The 15,958-nt window shown below is 39.2% G+C and overlaps 1 protein-coding gene and 1 pseudogene across 1 annotated transcript in view; one reads left to right on the plus strand and one right to left on the minus strand.

Annotated features, from left to right (window-relative positions):
- The window catches only part of Ddah1 (dimethylarginine dimethylaminohydrolase 1), a 274,592-nt gene that overhangs the window by 243,643 nt on the left and 14,991 nt on the right, over positions 1-15,958 (minus strand). The gene's annotated exons all lie outside the window — the stretch shown is intronic.
- Positions 5,397-8,651, plus strand: LOC101708381 (SH3 and PX domain-containing protein 2A pseudogene; annotated as a pseudogene).

The raw sequence follows: 15,958 nt of genomic DNA on the forward strand, positions 1-15,958 counted from the left end.
CTTCTATTATCTTTATCCAGTTTTAGTATTAGCACAATGTTGATTTCCAAAAATGAGGGGAGAAGTGTTCCTTCTTTTTTCTGCTTTAAATGTTTGATATAATTTATCATTTAAAATGTTTATGAGCCTGCTGTTGTCATATAGGTAGGTTTTCAAGCTAGGAATATACTTGCTTTAATAGGTGCTATTCAAATTTTATATTTCCTTCAGAGTTAGTTTCATTAATTTGTTTTCTAAGTTACTTCTTAGAAATTGTCAAATTTATTTCAAAAAGGATTTTTGTAATATGCTTTCTATATCCTTTTAAATTCTGTAAAAGCTGTGGTAATGTCTCCTAGATCTTAATATTGTAATTTAAAAAATATATAACTGATATTGCGTAACAGGAAGAAAAGGTCTAAAAGAGCAGGGGAATTGGGAGGGGTAGGGGAAGGGAAAAAAGGGAAAGGAAAAAATATGAAAAGAGGAAAAAATGGAAACAAGGTCTTTGTAAATAGGGAAGGGTGGAGAGGGTGAAGGGAGGGCAAGGGAAGGGGGAAAAAAATAAGAACCAAGATACTCATGTAATGGTACAAGATCCCAATGATGAATGTAACTGTATTTTATACCTAAAATGTACCAATAAAGTTAATGGGAAAAATAAAAAATAAAAATAAAAAGCTAATTAGCTAATTAGATTGAGGTCATCAAGTTGGGCTCTAATCATGATAAAGGAAAGAGGAAATCTGGACACAGATGATAAAGAGAGAGATAGAGATGGAGGAGACTCAGTAAATACCAATTCTGCTGATACTTTGATCTCAGACTTCTGGTCTCCAGGATTGTAAGAAAATAAATTTCAACTGCTTAAGCCACCCAATTAGTGGTATGCTGTTATGACTCCCTATCAAACTAATACATTCAGTTTTAAAATGTAAAACAGGTGCAAAAGAAAATACATGCAGTCCAAATTATTCAAAACAGTTATTCAAAACAAATAAAATCAATCCAAGATAGATAATTGTTTCTGTTCCATGGATTTAAATTGAGCAAGTTCCCAACTAGGTGGGTTGTGCTGTTGGGACACTCCTTTCAAAGGCCCAAACAGCTCTGTTCTTAGAAGATTACTGATGACTACAGAGACAGAAAAATGTGCCTCTAGCCTCTAGCTATAGTCTGTAGTGGGTATATGGTCTCTATGTTTTCAGACTTTCTTGCCCCGAGTATCTCTGTTCTGAGTAAAGCTCTTTATTATCAACACATTCACTTAACAGGTGCCTCATATTTTACCATGAAAGTTTTAAAAGTTATACTAAAAGTAGCATAAAAGTTATACTAAAAGGAAATGAGACTTTAAAATCTCCTATAATCCCATTATCTAAGATAAATGGTACCTATTAACATATGAAAATGAGATCTTGATTTACACAGAAACTTTTAACTGTGCTTTTTAAAAATAACATTATTTTGAGAGCTTTTCCTTGTCATTAGTCTTCAAAAGTTTGATTCTTAATGGCTAGACAATTCCTTTTAAGGATACACCATAATTTGTTAAACCAAGGATACTGTGAAGCAGGCTCTCCTTCTCTTTCTCCTCCTGCTTCTCCTCCTCCTCTTACTCTTCCACATTTTTTCTTTGCAGTCCTAGGAAGTCAAACCCAGACCTTATGCAAGCTAGGCAGTTGCACTAACACTTGGCAACATCACCACCCCAAACAGGCACTATTCAAAATTGCTGGTGGAAGTATAAAATGCAATGATCCTCTGGAAAGTAGTTTGGCATTATGTACCAATATTTTTTTTTAAACTTTTTTTTTTGTACCAAGGATTGAACTCTGGACCTTGCACTTGCGAGGCAGGCAGCAGCATCACTGAGCCAAATCCTCAGCCATATGTACCAATATTAATAAAAAGAACCCATACTCACTGATCAGTAAGGGAAGATATAAGAAAAGTATTTGTGTATAAATATCACCTTCTCAGTGCAGTCATCCCTGACCATCTTCTTTTAAACTGCATTCTTGGCTTTTGATTGTGACCAGTAAAACAGAGACCTCAGTGACATTTGAAACCATTCAGGAAAGTCGAGTCACATCTTAGTTATAGGGCTAAACTATCTTTTAAATGAGGTTATTCTAGCCTTGCCCTAGAAAAGTTTAAAAACAGGCATTGAATAGATCCAAATGACTTGTGTGTTCCTTAACTACTTGAAAAAATAAAGCTCAACACTATTTTACAAACAAGAAACTTAACAACACAACATTCATATCACTCGGCCTCTAATATAAAATTACCTGGAATGCCAAGAAGCAAGAAAGTGTAATCCAGAGTAAAGAGAAAAGTCAGGCAATAGAAACAGACCTAGCAATGACAGAGACAATGAAAGTAGGAGATAACATTGAAGTAGCTACCATAGCTATATAAAAGAATGTAAAGCATTGCAGATGACATGATACTCTATGTAGAAGACCCCAAGAACTCCACCAAAAGGCTTCTAGACTTAATAATCAAATTCAGTAGAGTATCTGGATACAAGGTCAACACACAAGAATCAATAGCCTTCCTGTATACAAACAAAAGACTCACTGAGAGAGGAACTGGAGAAACAACTACTTTTACAATAGCATCCAAAAAAATGAAATACCTAGGAATCAACCTAATGAAAGAAATCAAAGACCTCTGCTCTGAAAACTACAGCACTTTGAAAAAAAAGATTGAAGTGGTTATCACAAAATGGAAAGACATTACTTGCTCCTGGGTAGGAAGAACCAATATAGTAAAAATGATCATACTTCCAAAACTGCTATACAGATTCAATCCAATCCCAATTGAAATTCCAACAGAATACTTCACAGACTTTGACAAAACAATCCAAAAATTCATTTGGAAGAAGAAGAAACCTAGACTAGCAAAATCAATTCTCAGCAACAAAGAAAAGGTAGGGGGTTTCACAATCTGCAACTTGAAATTATACTACAAAGCTACTGTGATAAAAACAGCATGATACTGGCAAAGAAACAGACCTGAGAACCAGTGGAACAGATTAGAAGATGCAGAAACAACTCCAGACATACTCAGCCACCTCATCTTCGACAAAGAAGCCAAACACCCTCACTAGAGGAAAGATAGCCTTTTTTATAAATGGTGCTGGAAAAACTGGGTTTCAACTTGTCAAAGATTAAAACTAGACCTATATCTCTCACTATGCACTAAACTAAAATTAAAATGCATTGAAGATCTAAATATTAGAATAGAAACCCCGAACCGGCTGGAACAGAGGTTAGGTAGAACTCTTGAAGATATTGGTGTAGGAAAAGATTTTATGAACAAAACCTCAGTTGCCCATGAACTAGCACAAACAATCAACAAGTTGGATCTCTTCTTATTAAAAAGAATAATAATCTCTCTGCACAGCAAGAGAAACCACCAGCAGTGTGAAGAGACAACCCACAATGTGGGAAAAAAATTTCACCTGCTGTTCCTCAGACAAAGGTCCACTATCTAGAATCTATAAAGAACTTAAAAAGATCAGACCTCCCAAATTTAAAGACCCAATCTGAAATGAACAGACATTTCTCAGACAAAGAAGTAGAAATAGCAAATAAATACATGAAAAAATGTTCAACATCACTGGTCATTCGAGGGATGCAAATGAAAACAAAGCTGAGATGCCACCTCACCCCAGAAAGAATGGCTGCTATCATGAAATCAACCAATAACAAATGCTGGCAGGGCTGTGACAAAAGAGAAACCTTGCTCCACTGCTGGTGGGAGTGTAGACTGGTGCAAGCACTGTGGAAATCAGTATGGAGATACCTCAAAGAACTAGGATTGGAAGTCCCACTTGACCCAGCTATTCCCCTGCTGGGTATCTTCCCCAAAGAATTAAAAGAATCATACCACAGTGATATATGTGCACCCATGTTCATAGCAGCATAATTTGTAATAGCTAAAACTTGGAAGCAGCCCAATTGCCCATCAAATGGAGACTGGATAAAGAAGATGTGGGTTTTTTTTTTAATAAAATGGAGTACTACTCAGCCATAAAGAATGAGAAACTAGAGACATTTATACTAAATGGATGCACATTGAGGCGATACTGTTAAGAGAAATAAATAGGACACACATGTGTAAGTACCGAATTGTTTCTCTAGTATGAGAAACTGAAAGTGTAAATAAGGATCAAAATGTATAATAGATAGTGTGAAATAGGAGGAAAAGGTCCAAAGAGGAAGGGTAAGTGGGAAGGGCAGGGGGAAGGAAAGAAGGGAAAGGAATAAATGTGAGAAACGGAAAAAATGGAAACAAAGTCTTTATGAATAGGGAGAGGTGGAGGGGTTAAAGGAAGGACAGGGGAATGGGGAAAAAATAAGAATCAAGATATATCATGTAAATGTACAAATCTCCAATAATGAATGTCATCATATTGTATACCTAAAATGTACCAATAAAATTAATGAACAAAAAAGGAATTTAAAGCAAAATAAAAATATAATGAGAAGTAGAACTAAGGACAAAGAATATAATATTTGAAATAAATTTTTTACTATAAGAGTTTAAAAGCAGACAGGATACTGCAGGAAAAAATGTCAATGACTTTGAGAGCACAGAAAATTAAAGTATAATCGAAAATGAAGCACACAGAGAGAACACCAAAAAGAAAAAAAATCAACCCTTTTTTTCCTTGTGGAATAATAGCAAGTAATCTAATAAGTGAAGCCCCAGAGGGAGAGAAGTAAAGGAATAGAAAAACATATGAGGAAATTATAGTGAGAATTTTTCCAAATTTGATGAAAACTATAGATTTACAGATATAAGAATTGCAGGGGCCAGATATTTAGCTCAGCAGCACCCTGGCTGCCTTGCAAGCTCAAGGACCTGAGTTCAATCCCTGGTACCCCCCCCCAAAAGAATCTCAATGAATTATAAACATGATAAAAGCATGACATGATTTTCAAATTGCTAGAAAACCAGTGATGATGAGAAAATTTCAAAAGCAGACAGAGAAAGATTCATTACTGGAAGAATAAGAGTAAGAATAGCCAAGATGACAGCAGACTTCTTTTCAGAGACATGAAGGCCAAAAACCAAGGGAACAACATTTTTAAAGTGATAAAGAAAAAGGAGAGGGAAAAAAGGTTAACCTAAAAGTCCAAACCAGTAAAAATATTCTTCAAATCAGAAAAGAAAGCCTACAGGTGGGCAGCCAAGTGGACAGTGTGTGCAGCTGTGGATGGTGCAACTCACTGGGCTGTGGGGTTTCCCTAAGCAGAAGAAACAGCACCAACCACAGCCCACCAGTGAGCCCCTTACATCCCTGCAGCCTCATGGCTCTACCTGGCCCTAACTACTATATGTCTGTTGTTGCTTCTTTTTTCAGATACTGTGGCAGTTTCAAAAGAAAATCAGTTGCCAACACCAATGCTGAGCCCATGATCCTAGAATATTGTGTGATGGTATCAAACTATAAGAAGCAGAAGAACTCAGTGCCAAACTTGCAGGCCAAATTGATGATAGATGTCATTGGAAAAAACAAGAGTGCACAGTGGTTCATAAGTACCTCTGAAGAGCAAGGCTAACCACCTACCTTGAGGCCTAGAATAGTACACAGGATTACTTGGACATCAAGGCCTCTGGGAGGTCTTGAGAAAGAGGAGAAATATGTCATCATGCAGCCCTACACTAGCCAAAGCAGGACAAGATTGGCTTTGAGAAGGGCGTCACTGTGGAGGTTGCCCAGAAACATTTGGAGGGCTGATGGCACATCAGATTTCTGGGCAAAGAGGGATGGACACCAGCATCCTACCTAAAGAAGTCCAAAGATGACGTGTCAACTTGGAAGAAGAATCTAGAAGGCCCAGTGGAGCTCACTGGAGACATCATGGACATCAACAACCTGTTGGACAAGAAGGGACAAGGAGACTCTGCCTTTTCAGGAGGACTGCAAAGTTTTCATTACCAAGATCAGCTCACTCACTCTCCATAGCATCTTCGGTGGTAGGTTCTGGACTCCTTAAGGGACCATCTCCAAGCTGGCACAAGGCTCTACAGCTATAGCTCGGATTGCCCCTCAGAAGGACCAGATCAGCCATCCAAACCTAAGGATAAGAACTGCATCACAGAAAGAATCCAGTCTGGGGTTTCAATTGCCAAAGCCACCACAGCCCCTGTTGAGGTGGAGTGCTACACCATTGTTGAATTCCAGTCTTTCATTTTTTTATGGGATCAGCTTTCAAGGTGGAACTAAGACAGAGGTAACTGATAAGAACTCAGATGGCAGGTGGTACATGCAGATCAATGAGAAGGAAGGCTAGGCCCCATGGCATGCATTACTAAGTGCAGTAAGCTCAACTTGACCTTGCTGCACGAGGACACATACCCAGCCCAGGGTTCTAATCTCCAACTGGCAGAGGCTGCCCAGCCCCATAGCCCTCACCTGTCTCCTCCTTTCAGCAGCCTACTTCAAAGTGAGGGAGTCTTCAGAGGACATGGCCCTGGAAGAGACCGTCCGTGAGAATGAATGCTTTAGGCTATATGTCATTGGCCAGAGGCTTCTCTAGGGACAGTCCTCCCCCAGGGGCATCTTTGATGTTCCTTTCCGGGACAAACTCTGCCAAATTAGAGCCAGGGCTTAGACTCAACACTGCTGTCCACCCAGCGCAACAGCATATACATCACATGGAATCCAAGCCCATCAAGAAGTCCCAGTCTATCCATTTATTAAAGCAGAGAAGAACTTCCAGACAGAACTGGAGAACTACTCCTCATCCTCCTTTTCTTCATCTATCACCATCAACACTACCTGCATCACCAACACCATTTCCTTCTCCCTGTTCAAGAATAGGGCAACTGGAAGCCCTGCTGTGTGTTGAACACAGACATCCACAATACTCCCAAGGTCAGTCCCAAGAAAGATGCTGACATGAAGGCTGGGGTGACATCCTGTACTTCAAGCCAGCCAATGGTCTGACACAAACTGTTCTTAAATCTAGCAGAGTCAAGAGAAAATGGACATCAGCACTTTGTTGCACGGAGAACCATGAACCAGCTGGGGGTGGGAGGTATGGAGAGGATTAATGGTTCTAGAAATGAGAGTCCAAGCTGCCCTCCCTTCTCCCTCCAAGAGGCCCAAGAAGAGTCTATGAGAGGGTGAGTCAACATCATTATCCTCCTGGCTATCACTCTTGTGCCTTCCCAAGAGGGAATGGTAAGGCCAGGGTTTCTTTTTCTTTTTTTTTTTTTGTATATCCTTTTATTGGTACGTTTTAGGTGTACAATATAATGACATTCATCATTGGAAATTTGCACCTTTACGTCATCTGTCTTGGTTCTTACTTTTCCCCCTTCCCCTGCCCTTCCTTCAACCCCTCCATCCCTCCCTATTTACAAATACTTTGTTTCCATTTTTTCATTTTCTCGTATTAATTCCATTACCTTCTTTCCTTTCCCCTACCCCTCTCATTTCCTCCTCCCCTAGGCCAGGGTTTCTTGTATAGGATGTGTGGCACCTACCTGAAGGTCCAGAACTTGGAGATCAGCTTCCCCACTGGTGCAGAGGTGCAAGTGCTGGAGAAGCTGGAAAACGATGGTGTGTGAGGTTTGGGGAGCTGGAGGGCTCAGCCCCTGCCCACTAACTGCTGCCTAATAAGAACAAGCAGCCTGATCTCTCTGATGAAGAGGTGGACACAGAAAAGAGCAGGCAGACCAAGGGCAAGTCAGACTGCCTAGAAAAGATCAAGAAGCCAGTGCAAGCACTGAATACTATCAAACAGAGCAAGGGGGCAATGCTGCCCTTGGGGCCTCAGGAAAACCTCAAACACCACATGGATGAAGATAAGGAACAGTGTATAACAGGTGGCAGTTAGGCCCCAGTCAGTATTTGTGTCCTCACCACTCAAGGTCCACCACCTATCCTGCATACTATGGAGGAATAAGTCACTCACTGGCACCAATAACCTCCACAGCATCTGCTGGAGCTAACTCCTCTTTCAGCCCTGGGCACTCAGTGGCCACTGATGCCAAGGCTCCTGACACGGGCAGAGCAGGCCTCCAGCCAGGGTTTAGACTCCCCACTGCTGTCCAGCCAATGCAACAACATTTGCATGTATCACATGGGATCCAAGCCCATCAAGAAGTCCCAGTTCATCCGCTTATTAATAGCCTCAAGGACATATCTCTATCACAATCTATGAAGGGGAAGAGGAAATAGAGGTCTTCTAGGAGAGGTGTCCATAAAGGTGCTCGAAACAAACCCTAATGGCTGGTGGTACTGCCAGATCCTAAATGAGGCCCAGGCTGAGTGTCTTCCAGCTACTATGAGGAAAAGAAGTAATGGGGAATGTAGGTCCTCCAGCCAGTGTGCTGCTGTAGCCACTACTGGATGAGCAGTGACATACAGACAAAATGAGGAAGGACAAAGTGGGAGACAGCACTGAACACTGCTGAATGTGCTACCTCAGTAATCCCCCCCCCTTTCTGGCTGATCTCCAGTTGGAAGGGAAGGTATGATAAGGGCCCACATTGAGTAAGGAAGGGAACAGTAGCAGACCCAAAGATGGGAAAGCTGGGACTCAATGTGTGCACCTTGGTGACTTTGCTGATGGACTATGTGCCATTAGGGGAAGGCCATGTGGGAAACCTCAATCATGCCTTTGCTGCAAATCCGGAAAAGATCTGGCCATCAGAAACCTCCATTTTCTTGCCCCTGCTTGGTCATTTTAGTGCCTGGCATCTTGCCATTGGAGGTAACCCTCATAGTGCTGTAATTTGTATTTGTGAATTGTGCTGGTCTCTCAGGGTTTGCCACCACCTGCCATGGGGGGAGGTGCATGAAAACATCACTGACGTTGGAGTTTACTTTAGAGGTTGTTTGGCAGCCTACTGGTGTCAGCTTCACAGGAAAAAAGGGAAGGGCTTTTCTGTTGAACTCTGGGGAAGGGTGTTTTGTTTTGGTTTTGGTTTTGCATTATTTCCTTTCCATAAGCCAAGTAGTTTCACTTTGTTTCCACTGATGGGACAGTGCCTGACCAAAATCCAGATGTAGGATCTGTGGAAAAGCAACCAAGGCCCTGACTATCCCAACTGAGCCCCTGGGTCATACTGGAGCAGAAACCACTAGCCACCTTCAGTGGCCTGCTGGCAATGCCACAGGCGCCCAAGAAGATGGAAAAGTCTGTGCCAAGCAGCAGAAGGGAGAGCTCAAGAATGAAGTTCCCTGCAGATCCTCTAACAAATTTGGGCTGTATTTTTCAGCTGCCGACATTTTGGAGGGCACCCTCCAGAAAGAAGCCTAGTCAGCTTTCCCAAGGACTCACTCTCTGTGGAAGTGGATTTCAAGATGTGGCTTAGATGCAGATAGATCAGGCTTCATAGCCACCCACTGACCTACCAGAATCTCTAGACTAGGGCTATTATTTTCTACAGAGGAGGAAAGAACATCTTTCAGTTCCACTCCACCCCCAAGCAATTCAGCCAGTGAAACTGAGTATCTGAGTACCTTCAAGATACACACACACGTCCCTACTCTGGCCTTCTTGGGTCCCAGAGGCCTTGCCTAGGATCTACAAATATCTTGTTTCTTGCCACACACGGATACCTGGCAGCTAATAGTAAACTGCTCACCTTTTTTGTCAAAAGTCCTGGTGAGTTTTGTTTTGTTCATGACTCTGTTTAAAATTGAAATTAGTACAGTAATTTTCTCCTGCTACACAATATTAAATACAGCAAGATGTTGAGTTAATCCACTAGATTGAAGTACTCAAAAAAAGAAACTATGAAAGCAAAATGAAAAATATATTAGACAAACAAAAGTAGGCAGAATTTATAATCAGAAGACATAAGCTTTAAGAGGTATTCAAAGAAGTTCCTTCACTAAACAGAAAAAAAAAGAATAGAACTAGAATAACTTTCGAATTGGAACTATGCGGAAAATAATTAGAAGAATAAGGCTTAGCTCCCTTGGAGAATGAATTATCAATTCTGATTTACTGATTATTGTTTATATTTGTCAACCAACTATCAAAAAGTATGTGCTATCCAAGGAATGTTTTTGGTTTACCTCTAAGTAGTATTAGTTTATAAACTTTGGTATTTTAATCTGTTAATTGTGAATTTTTAACAGATAATAATGAGCATCTTGAACACAAAATTAACAGGGACTATATCATTGTGATTTTATACAAACTCTAGTGCCTGACTGCCCATGCTCCAGTTTCAGCTCCACTTATCAGACATATGACCTTTGGGGTATTACTTAATATGTCTGTGTTTTATTTTCCTGTGATGTAAGGATAATTTCAACTGCCTCACAGAGTTGGAATCAAATAAATTAGTACATTGAAAGTACTTAGAAAAGCACCAGAAAGATAGTAAGTACTGTAAAAGTGTTAAATATTAGGGTAGAACCTGCCTCCACAGACATAAGGGAAGCCCCCAGAGCCAGGAGGTCCAGAAAGAAATGGTGGACTGGGCCAGTGGCATTGGCCCCAGGAGGAGCCCACAGCTATTGTGAATGCAAAAGCACTGTGGAGTTTTGCTCCAAGATGACTCCTTCCACACAGTAGGCAACAGCAAGAGGGAATCTAGAGCAACACCTGCCATATTGGCAGAGAGTGCTTAATTATGTAACTTTTGGGGAAGGGGTTGATTAAGACAGAGGCTCAGAACAACTAAATAATAACTATTTCAGGGCTCCCAGTGTAACCTTCCTATAGTGACTGGGTGAGAGCCACAGAAAACAGTTGCAGAAAGGGTGCAGGTTAGATATAGAAACCCTGAGAAGGTTAAGCTCAGGCTGGAAAGGATACAGGCCCCATATTCCCATGGTGAGAAGCCAGACCTACTTGTGTTGTGCTCAGAAATGGCCGGGTCTGAAAGTGCTGGCGTTAAGTACAATAGGATGCTTGAACCCTTGCCCTGCTGCCTACATCCAGCGTAGATCTGAGACCTTGTTGCCTTCCCCATCTATCAATATGAACAGGGACATGCCTCAGCTTGGGTGGTTTCCATAGACGGGTTAGCAGACAGAGGGGCCTCTGAAACAGATGAGAACCTTACAAACTTACAGGCCATAAAGTTAGGCAGAGAAAACCCTGACTTGCTGGATTCCAAAATTGAGGATCCTGGAAAGAAACCTTTCATTCAAAATTTCAGACAAATTTTTTTTTTTGGACTCATTTCTCTCTCTCTCCCTCCTTCTTCACAAGTTTATTGGGGTTTTGGGAATTTTTCTTTTTCCTTTATTTTTCTTCTTTTTCTTCTTTCTTCTTTCCTTTCTAAAATTTCTCCACATTTTTAATCCTTTGTATTTTTTTTCTTTTTTTCTTTTATCTTCTTTTTATAAAAATTTTCTGCTACCTTTATTTAATTCCACTAATATCTTCTAGTCCTTAATAGAATCCTTTGTTTCATTTTTTTCTCCTCCTCAATTTTTAACTTTTCAAATTTTTCTTCTTTTGTTCTCCCATTCCCAAACCCTTACATCTTTACTGGTATAAGCATAAGCTTTGTTAATCTTTAGACAGTTAACTCTATGTTGTTATTGAATTCTTTCTTATTGTTATTGGAGATAAAGTTGTCACATTTAATATTTGTTTACTGTATTTTTTAATAACTGCTTTAAAATTTATTTTACAATTCCAAGTTTAATTATATAAAGCAGTTCATTCTTTTTTTAAATTTTTTTCCGCCATTAACTTTATTGGTGCATTTTAGGTATAAAATACAGTTACATTCATCATTGGGATCTTGTACCATTACATGAGTATCTTGGTTCTTATTTTTTTCCCCTTCCCTTGCCCTCCCTTCACCCCCTCCACCCTTCCCTATTTGCAAAGACCTTGATTACATTTTTTTTCCTCTTCTCATAGTTTTTCCTTTCCCTTTTTTCCCTTCCCCTACCCCTCCCAATTCCCCTGCTCTTTTAGACCTTTTCTTCCTGCTATGCAATATCAGTTATACATTTTTTAAATTACAATATCAAGATCTAGGAGACATTACCACAGATTTTACAGAATTTAAAAGGATATCGAAAGCATATTACAAAAATCTTTTTTGAAATAAATTTGACAACTTCTAAGAAGTACCTTGGAAGACAAATTAATGAAACTAACTCTGGAGGAAATATAAAATTTGAATAGCACCTATTAAAGAAAGTATATTCCTAGCTTGAAAACCTACCTATATGACAACAGCAGGCTCATAAACATTTTAACTGATAAATTATATCAAACGATTAAAGGAGAAAAAAGAAGGAACACTTCTCCCCTCATTTTAGGAAATCAACATTGTGCTAATCCTAAAACTGGATAAAGATAATAGAAGAAAAAAGTATGAACATAGATAGAAATTTGTTTAACAAAACAAACTATTGGAAGTCAGATCTGGCAGGATGTAGAAAGTGGTTTTGTTATAGGGATGGCAGTGTTGGTTCAGCATTGGAAGATCCACCCCCAAAAGTCATCATTTGAACAGAGGAAAGGAAAAAGCCATATGATCCTGTCACTAGTTGGAGAAAAAGTATTGAACTAAATTCTACAGCTGTTCATGGTAAAAGCTATCAGGAGACTAGAAGAAGAACAGAAACTTCTCAACAAATTAAAGACATATACTCCATACTTCCAGTGAGAACGTCTTATATAAATGGAGAAGATATAATGCTTTTTGCTTAAGGTGGGGAACAAGGGCAGATATGCTTACTCTTCATCTGTCCATTAAACTTTGAAACCTAGGCCCCACCAAAATACTCTGGCAATAAAATAACACAACTAGGTTAGGATTGGCACAGCAGAAGCAAAATCTTTATATGTAGATGAAATGATCATCTACAGAGAAAATACTAAGAAATCTCTAGGAGAGCCTAGAACTTGTACTTGAATTTAGCAGGATTAGAAAACACAAGGTATATATAAAAATTCAGGTCTGTGTATACTTGCTATAAATGAAGAACTGGATATTGAAATTTAAAAGTTATGTAGGAGTACAAAGGACCCAGAAAAGCCAAAAACAAAAACAGTGTTGGAAGACTTTTAGTACTTACTTTTAAGACTGCTTCTAAAGCTACAGTAATTAAGGCAGTGTTGGTGTAAGGGAAGACATATAGATCATTTGAATAAAATAGAGAATCTAGAAATAGAACCACACATATATGGTCCACTGAGTTTTGAAAGATTATTTAACATTAGCATTTTATAGAATATAAACTCAATTCAAGAGCCGAGGAAGAGATAGTGTTTTCAGCAAACGGCACTAGAACACCTGGTATCCATATATAAAAAATTAACCTCAACCCTTTTTTTCCATACATGAAAAAAACGTGAAAGGATCTATGAACCTAAATAAGAAAGCTTAAAAGTATAAAAGTTTAAGAAGAAATTATAAGGGAAAATATTTATGAATTCAGGGTAGGCAAAAACTACCTAGGATACACAAAACATGATGTATAAAAGAAAAAAATTGATAAATGAGATTCCATCAAAATTTAGAACTTTAAATGACATCAATAAAATGAAAAGTAGTCCTTAAACAGACCATATTTACAATGCATATAACCTATGAGCAGAATATATAAAGAATTCTTAGAGCTCATTAATAGACAACCCAATTAAAAAGTAGACATAAGAAGATAATAAATAGCCAGTATAACACAAGGAATGGTGTACAACTCCAGAATCAGAAAAATACTAATCAGTACAATAATAAGATTGAATTATACACTCATTAGGGAGATGAAGTTAAAAGTTTTAAAAGCCTTGTCATGACATTTTCTTTTTGTTGGATTCTCCCCCTTTGCATTTAATTTGTCACACCCAATGGATTCATTCTGCTGGGTTTCCTGGGGTTGTGATCCTCATTGTCTTTTCCTAGGGTATTGTCCAAAAGTTTTTGGAGTGCCGGTTTGGTATTCATGAAGTTCCTGAGGTGCTCTTTATCATGAAAGTATCTTATTTCTCCATCAATTTTGAAAGATAGTTTTTCAAGGTACATCAATCTGGGTTGGAGGCTGTTTTCCTTTAGGGCTTGAAATACATCACTCCAAGCTCTTCTTGCCTTGAGAGTTTGCACTGAGAAGTCTTCTGTGATTCTGATGGGCTTTCCTTTGTATGTGATTTGTTTCTTTTCTCTCACTGCTTATAGAACTTTGTTCTTCTGTTGGATTTCTGGAATCCTAACTATTATATGCCTATGTGTAGATTTTTTTTGATTAAGGCTAGCTGGAGTCCTATATGCTTCACTTATCTGTATGTCAAGCTCTTTTCCCCTGCTTGGGAAGTTTTCTGCCATCACTTGTGTGAACAGTTTTTTTATGTCATCTGCACTCTCTCCTCTTTCTTCATTGACTCCAATCAGTCTTATGTTATTCTTCTTTGCATCATCTAGCAGCTGCTGGATTGCTTTCTCATGTTCCCTTACAATTCTAAAGCAATTTTTCTTTTTCTGGTCACTAATTGCAATCTGATCTTCTATATCTGAAATTCTATCTTCACATTGGTTCATTCTGCTGCACAGACTTTTGATGCAGTTTTTAATCTCCTGGAAATCTGTTTGTATCTGTTTTATGGATTCCATTTGTTTCCTATGTTGGGATTCCATCATGTTCCTCAGATCCTCTGTTTTTTTATCTGTGTCCTCTCTAGATTTATTAATCATGTCTTGCACTTTGAGGAAAATCTTTGCTGTTATCTGAGTAATTATTTCTGATTTCATTTTTCCCAGATCCTCTTTTGTTGCCAGTTCAGAGAGTCCAGGTGGTTGAGTATCAGATTGTTCCATCTTGTTTCCCTTTGGGGTTGCTGTAGGTGATGTGGAAGTCTGTTTTTGAGGCTTGTTTTTGTGTTTTCTCATTTCCACGGGGGTGGGGGGTGTGTGGTGCTTCTGGCGCCCATGTGGCTCAACTTCTCTGCCCTAGGAGCTTGGGATGGAGGCAGGGAGCTTCCTTCTGGGTGCTGGGACCGGCTCTACTGTATTTTGATATTTGGTTTGTCTTAGTGATTATCCTATAATTGTAGACCTATTTTCTATGGTTATGGGTGACACATTATTGGTTCTTATGGTATGTCAATATCAAGGTGTCTTGGATGACATTATTGCTGCTGATTTACTTGCTATTGGCAGGGTGGTGCAGTTGTTGCTATTAATGGGTTTTCTCTATAAGCCAATACTGTGGTTCATTCCTGAAGAACTGAGTGTTGGGCCAATTACACTGCATCCTCCTCTCCCAAATTAAGGGAGGTGGTCAGATCTTGGGACAGAAGCAAAAGACTTGAGAGTACATTGCTGAAAAGCAGACACTAACTAAAGAGATCTCCATACTGCAACAAAGTCTTTCCACTGTAAGTACCTGCAAAAATCAGCACAAAACAAATTTTTAAAAAGAACCGAAACATGAGAAGACAAGGCAAAAAATGCCTCCCAAAACTTCCAACTTCCCCAAAACTGATCCATGAAGCATAGAGGGGGAGGAAAGCAAAAGCCACACAGCCAAATTATTTGAAAAGATAACAGAGTAGATTAAAAAACAGATCAATAAGATGCTCAACAAGCTCAAGGAAGACATAATTAAACAAACAATGGGTATAATAAAATGATCAGGTGGTTTACAGAAGACACTAATAAAAAGCTAGCTGAGCTAAACAAAATGATATGAAACATGAGTTACCAGTTTGGCAAATAAAGAGTCCCTGAAAAAGGACAAAAAACCCCCCAGAAATTCAGGACATTAAAAATTTTCTTGAAAGTATGGGCAGTAGAATCAGCCAATATGAGGACCGAGTGTGAGAACTAGAAGGCATGGCTTCTGTCAGAGACCAGTTATTCAGAGATTGTGGTGGATTGACTAATGGTCAACTTGGAATGCCCCACTGAACTGAGTCAGCATGGTCCTGGGTGTGGAAGACCCACCTGAGGATTGTTGCCAATGGCATAAAAAGAGAACTGGAGGGGAAGATTGTATGCTGTTGATTTTCCTGGGGAGGCTTTCCTC

The sequence above is a fragment of the Heterocephalus glaber genome, unplaced genomic scaffold (assembly GCF_053883595.1).
Source record: "Heterocephalus glaber isolate CG9 unplaced genomic scaffold, H.glaber_assembly_v1.0 deba00001442, whole genome shotgun sequence".
In the NCBI taxonomy this organism is placed as follows: domain Eukaryota; kingdom Metazoa; phylum Chordata; class Mammalia; order Rodentia; family Bathyergidae; genus Heterocephalus; species Heterocephalus glaber.